Source organism: Zerene cesonia, chromosome Z, assembly GCF_012273895.1.
Source record: "Zerene cesonia ecotype Mississippi chromosome Z, Zerene_cesonia_1.1, whole genome shotgun sequence".
NCBI lineage: Eukaryota > Metazoa > Arthropoda > Insecta > Lepidoptera > Pieridae > Zerene > Zerene cesonia.
Genome location: NC_052122.1, coordinates 10035132 through 10041826, shown reverse-complemented (window position 1 = coordinate 10041826; position 6695 = coordinate 10035132). Strand labels below are relative to the sequence as shown.

Here is a 6695-nt window from a genome sequence, read left to right as displayed (position 1 = left end):
GTAAGGATTAAAATCCTGATACGGATGTCATCACTGTAAGATACCAAACATATTTGAATTTAAAAATTTAAACAAAAGCTGTATTTCTTGACAATAATAATTAAGTGGCAGGCGTTTTTGTGACTAATCTACTCATCATACAATTTCTAATAAAAACTATCTGTAAGTTAAATATGAATTGTAGTTTATTTATCTTTAATTTAGTTTTGGCAGCGCACGCGCAATAATTACTTTTGTTTTAGAAATTTAACTTTTAGTAACGTGGCCAATATATACATATTAGCCATGTTACTCAGTGATGATTACCAAGGTGAAATTTTCCAAAATCCATTAGTATTTTAGTTTATTACATTTGTATTATGTCTGTAATTACAAATAGAATATACAATTGTGTATTCTATCGTCAATGTCTTATTGATTTAAATATAACTGCGCCCCGTGGTTTCCCCCGCGTAAGTCTGTATCCTGTAGGAATATCGGGATAAAAAGTTGCCTATATGCTATTCCAGTTGTCCAGCTGTCTACGTACCAAATTTTATTGCAATCGGTTCAGTACTTTTTACACACACACACATCCTTACAAACTTTCGCATTTATAATATTAGTAGAATAGGATTTAATAGTATTCACAAATTTGCAATTGAAATATCTTGCACTTACCTTCGTATAGAAGTGAATCATTTTGTAGTCGTAATTAGTACCTGTGTAGAAAGCACACGTTAATATCAGAAGTATTAGTTAATAAATAGAAACTTATTCAAATAAATGACCAAAATGACCAATATTCATTGTACTTATTCCAATACATTACATTTGTATATCGACAAGACCAACACTAAGCAGAATTTTAGAATTGATCAGTCCTTATGCTTTTTCGAAATACACTAGGACATATGACTTTAAAAGAATTACATATTATTTAAGTAACGTACCATGGTCCTTGACATCGGACACCGATTGGAGTCTGGTGATGCACAGTTTAGCTATAAGAATTTCTAAATGATAAATGATTAAATGTGTTTACATTGTTAGCACATAAATCGTCCTTCGCCTTTATAATATACAATAGCCAGGAATACGCATTAAACAATTTAATTTTAACATTCGCCGTTCTAAGCGTACATTTTCGTATCTATTTCAAGAAAAGTCACTAAGTCATCAAGTCCTCTAATTTTTAAAGAAATAATTAAATATTGTATGCAACAAATTAACAACACAATGTTAAAAAAGTAATTATTTATCGATGAAACTAATCAAATTAATGTTTCAAACTTATTCCTTTAAATACTCTTGCTGTAATTAATAGCAAATTACATTCTCATGAAAATATTTTCATATTTGCATATATATGCAATTATATTAGGCACTTAATTTTTCACGTTACAAAAAACAAAATTAGTGACTTTTCTTACTATACTAGGTATATTAAATAGGTGTTATACTGTTCTAATTACCTGTATTTCAACTCGAGTATTGACCATCCACATTTAGTGAGAGCCTGTTCGATCTATGTCTTCAGTATTTACCAACACCAAGTATTTTTCTAATATTTTGCCGTCTTTCATACAAAGAAACCAGGATTCTCTATGATGAAAATGATCCCTTAAGTATACAAGAGCCGTATACTTTTTTAGAAACGTGAAGAAGAAGTAGAGATCAAATGTAGATAGAAATGAGGTGTTGTTTAAAGCTTATATTTTATTGTTTCTTGTGCACCTGTACAGTTCGTTAAAGCTTAATCCATCTTTGTATAGTTGTCTGCAATATAATGAAAAATATAACAGTTTTATGCCTTGTTATATACAAAATACAAATAAATGAAGATTTAGACTTACGAGGATTTTTCTTTTCTGGTAAATGCTTGGAAAATCCTTTGCCTTTACGACTGAATTTATTGTGCGTGTACGTCGCAAGGGTGATCTTCCACGTCACCTTTTTCTCTAAAAATTGTTGAACATGTTTAATTTATAGTCTTTTTTTCAGTGTCCTATGATATTAGTATATTAAAATCACTAATATGTTATTTTTTCTTAAATATTAAATTTCTTACTTATGTTCTGGATGACTTTCAGGACTTGCTTCTTCATTGTGAAGATTTTAATTGGTATCTGTATATAAAAGAGTATGTGAGATGTAAGAGCATGTACATTCATTACGTTTAAGCAAGCCACTAACTAAAACATGCAAAATGGTGTATATGTTGAGTTGAATACTTTGTTGTGACTTACAAGATCTCAAATTTTACCCCATTGGTTTTCAAAAATTCTGGATCCTTGCACCTTATTTTCAACAGCTTCTGGCACTGGGTAACTGTACCCTTTGCTGCAACACACGCATATTTGGCATGCCATATAAATATATTGGTACAAGTACAGACTTTTTGATACAACAATAATCCACAATAATAATTGCAAGGAAAACAATAAAATACAATTCGCCAGCATACTTATCAACTAAAACTGAAATCTCAAACGTACCATAATTAAAATTTTATTGAATAAAAAATTTTTTACTCATGTGTGATTTACACAAAAGTTATTCATTTGAGAAATCAGGGTCAAATCAATCATAAGGGTCATAGATTAATATTTTTTTCAATTAGGGAGATATTATGATCTTAAAACTTTAATATCAGAATATTCGTATTTGGGGTCACATATTCATAATCAAATAGTCATATAAAACAAGAGTAGATAAAAACATTGAAAATTTTAAAGATAAAGAAATAAACGTATTTAACATTGTCAATTTTTTTTTTTTATCCGTTATATAAGAGTCAAAGCAAGATAAATTTTGATATATTAAATTTATAAAGCTACATGAAAATATCGGTTTTTGACTATAGAGTCTCACCATCAAATTAATTAAAGACTGTGTTATTTCATAGCATGGGAAAATGAGTAAAACATGTAATCTAATTAAATAAATATGAATCGTCAATATCGAAATGTGCAAGAGTCGAGAAGTGCTGCTCACTTTTACATATTTCTAATAGGGAAAGTTCTGTCTAGAACAAAACTGATATAAATGGGCAAGAACTGTAAAAAATTGAGAAACTGATAGCTAATAATATATTATAATAGTTAAAAAAAACTAAAAAACACGCTTTTATCATATTTTGCAAATTGAAAAATGGAATAAATTTATCAAATTAGTGTAGTGTAAGTAATAAATCTACAAAGTTTGAACGTAATCTGGCCGTTTAAAGTGGGTCAAAATCGCGCCCAAAGAAGTCGGTTACAAACAAACATACAGGTGAAGCTAATAAAAAGCGTGTAATAATAAAAAAGATGTAGGTGTAATTGAATTGTGCATATTATAAAAAAGTGTTTTATGTGTGTTTAAAGTGTAGTTTTATTTTGCTTTGACAGAAATTATCTACCCTTGTTCCAATAAAAAAACGGAAATTGCCGCTTTGACTTAACATAAAAAATTAGGTATTGCCAATCTGTCTAGCATAACGGGGTGTTAATGATGACTATGAAGATATCTGTTCTCTTGAACCGTGACAGGGCAGTCGACTTGAACTAAGGTCATTGGTAGCACGCGTTTCTCTACGCAAGGCAATAGAAATTTGCCTGCCAGTTTCGTAAAATTAATGAAATTGTTTCAGATGGCTTCCGCACTGTAAAATTTGCTTTGTATATGGTATTTTTTGTTTGTTAGTCTTTTTTGCCTTAGTTTAAATTTTCTAATAAGATTTTATATAAAGACCGATTAAGTGTTTTTCTGATAGAAATTGCAATTGGACGTGATTTGGATTTGAACTTCGACACGACACTAAAAAAATCGCCCATTTTGTTTCGCAAAAATTCGATTCCACAAACATTAACAGCATACTTCATTACTAAAGCTGTATACATTTGAAAAATTTCGTAACAAAATTAACAAATTTTGATGAAATTCAATCGCTCTATATTCCTATATAGTTACATAAGTACAGCTACACCATTGCTTTCACCTGTGTGCGTGTTGATTGAAAATTGACGTACAATATTGTGCTTAGATAATTGGTGTTGTAGATGGCCTAAATTAAATTCCACTTATATAAATTATTCACAAATTTGTCACCAAATACAGTTGATAATCTGAAATTACTGATATGTTAATATAATTTCTCGTATAAAACATAACGTTTATTAACGTTTTACTGGAATAAATTGTAATAGATTTACTTATTTATGTTCAAGTTTTACAAATTAAAAGAATATTGGAAACAAGGATATGATAACGATATTATTATCTACTCTAATATTATAAAGCAGAAGAGTTTGTTTGTTTTAACGCACTAATCTCAGGAACTACTGGTTCGATTTGAAAAATTCTTTCAGTGTTAGATAGCCCATTTATTGAGGAAGGCTATGGGCTATATATGTACAACGGGCGGGCCGGGGCGGGCCGCTAGTATATTATATTATTATTCAAAACGACAAATTCCGTAACATGTTAATAGACAGAATAACAATTAATACATTCGCATTGAACAAAATACATTCGCATTGATCAAAATACATTCGCATTGCAGTTTTATATCTAAACTTATATATGTAAAATGTTTGTTGGCATACTCATTCGAAACGGCTGTGCCGATTTTCATGAAGTTTTTTGTGTATATAGGGTAGGTCTGGTCTGAATTGACCAACCAATCTCATATTCATACCCCTTAATGATAATAAGGCACAATGGTGTTTGCCGAGTCATCTAGCAATTTATAAGAATTCATTTTCAAACAGAAAATATGTTTTATTTTATAAACTTTAGTACTTTTATAAATATTATAAAATTTCTCTGTTTCAATAAGAAACAGATATTGAAAACTTATGTATTATAATGGATTATAGTTTCGATGGGAATTGAGATGCTTGTAAGGTGTATATTTTGTTAAAAAAAATGATTAAATAATGTAATAAATCGATAGAACCGATAATCCAATTGTCAAATTGTCAATGGCAAATAAACCCAATATTATACCGGATGAGATGATGATTTATTTCATTATCAGCGTATTAATATTCGGATTTAAGCAGTGCAAATCCACCAGGGGAGACAGACCTTAAAGTTTCAATGCTTAATTTTATTAAATGAATTTTCTATGTCTTTTGTTTATACCTTTAATCTTAATAACAGAATTATTTATAAAAAAAGAATGCGTCATTTGATGACGAATAAGACTGCGCGCACGCCTCTCGCGAGCGTTTCGTTTATCGCCTGGTAATATTTTTTACCATTTTTAACGGTATGTTACTCCATACCTAGTCACTGGGTGATCCGATTTTGATGATTCTCTTTATATTTGAAAAGTGGCGCCTTCCGTGTGGTCCAAATAAACTTTTTCCACTTCTGACATTATAAAGGCGGCATTTCTTTTTGTTGAAAATAATTATATAAGTATATATTACCTCCTGTAGTGATATTTTATTTACGTTGTTTTTATCAAATATAAATCGTGAGACGTAAATATTAATAGTCTGATGATGAAATAAATTTTGCGATAATGATACATAATATTATGTATAATGATTAATAATAGACAAAATTAATGCATATGATTTGAACAACATTAAAAAATAAACCAGTATCTGTACTTATCCGTTCAATGAGAGGGCCCACAGCCTGATTTTTTTTGATGGACCGATTACTTGTGTTGATCTTTTCCTAAGAAAAAATATATTATTTACGTTATAACTTCATAAACAGATAATTTAAGTTTTTTGATTCATCTAAACATATCACAATTAACTATAACAAAAGAACTAGTCTTATCGTTAAATAGTTAATTGTTTAGGTTCTTATATTCTGCCTCCATACACTAAACTGAATTATATCGGGCTACGTCGCACCATTTTGTTTGTTAGGATGCTATAAATAATCCTACGATTAGTATATGACAACAGAATTAAAACCATCACTCTAATATTTAAATACAGGTCTGTTTTTTAGTCCTCGCTTAAAACAACCTTTGAAATATTTTCAGTATACATTTTTTATTTCTATTATTTTACACTAAGTTTTAACCAAGGATTGGAAAAAACATCCCATAATAAATTTGAAAGCACATCAAAAACCCATATTATGCAACATATTGGCGTGCAATAAACAACTAAGATATATTTAAAAATGTCTGAAAAGCTTAAACGAAATTAGTTAATTTCAATTTATCACTTATATAACGTCACTCGGACGCTTTTAACGTCTTTTTAATAGGTAGGAAGGAGTCTTGTTATTTAGAGTTGCGTTATTGATATTCATTATTCATGGTTGAGTTATCAATAAAATGTTTGGTATCAACATGTCTAAAACAGATTATTCGAGAAAAATCTGTTTTTACATTTCCCGGCCTGGCAGTGCCAATGTACGTCAAGCTGCGAGCTGCGTGCGGCGTTTCGTACGCACAATAATTCTCGCAATTTCTATACAAATTTTATTATTTTTATTAAATAATGAATAAAGTGGTTAAGAAATACATGATATTGTATTTCTGTGACAAACACATGAAAATTGTTTTTTTAAATCGTCGTTAAATATGATGAAAATTAAAAAAATAAATCATCTTAAAGCCACGTGCATTGTTGTGAAGACAATATCTACGTTAGTTTTGTGCTCATTATACATCTAAAAGCGTATACCTAGTCTTGCCATAAATATTGTAATAAAGAAAAAAGAAAATTGTTAACTGCAAATAACATTTATTACTT

General features: G+C 29.4%; 1 long non-coding RNA gene across 1 annotated transcript in view; it reads right to left on the bottom strand.

The window, feature by feature from the left end:
• Positions 1 to 660: 660 nt before the first annotated feature.
• The window catches only part of LOC119835908, a 13892-nt gene continuing 7857 nt past the window's right edge, over positions 661 to 6695 (bottom strand). The window contains exons 4-9 of the long non-coding RNA XR_005288072.1: positions 5586 to 5655; positions 2051 to 2108; positions 1836 to 1940; positions 1455 to 1758; positions 933 to 983; positions 661 to 701 (exon numbers count right to left, since the gene is read on the bottom strand). This is a non-coding gene — a long non-coding RNA (uncharacterized LOC119835908). The remainder of the gene's footprint in view (positions 702 to 932; positions 984 to 1454; positions 1759 to 1835; positions 1941 to 2050; positions 2109 to 5585; positions 5656 to 6695) is intronic.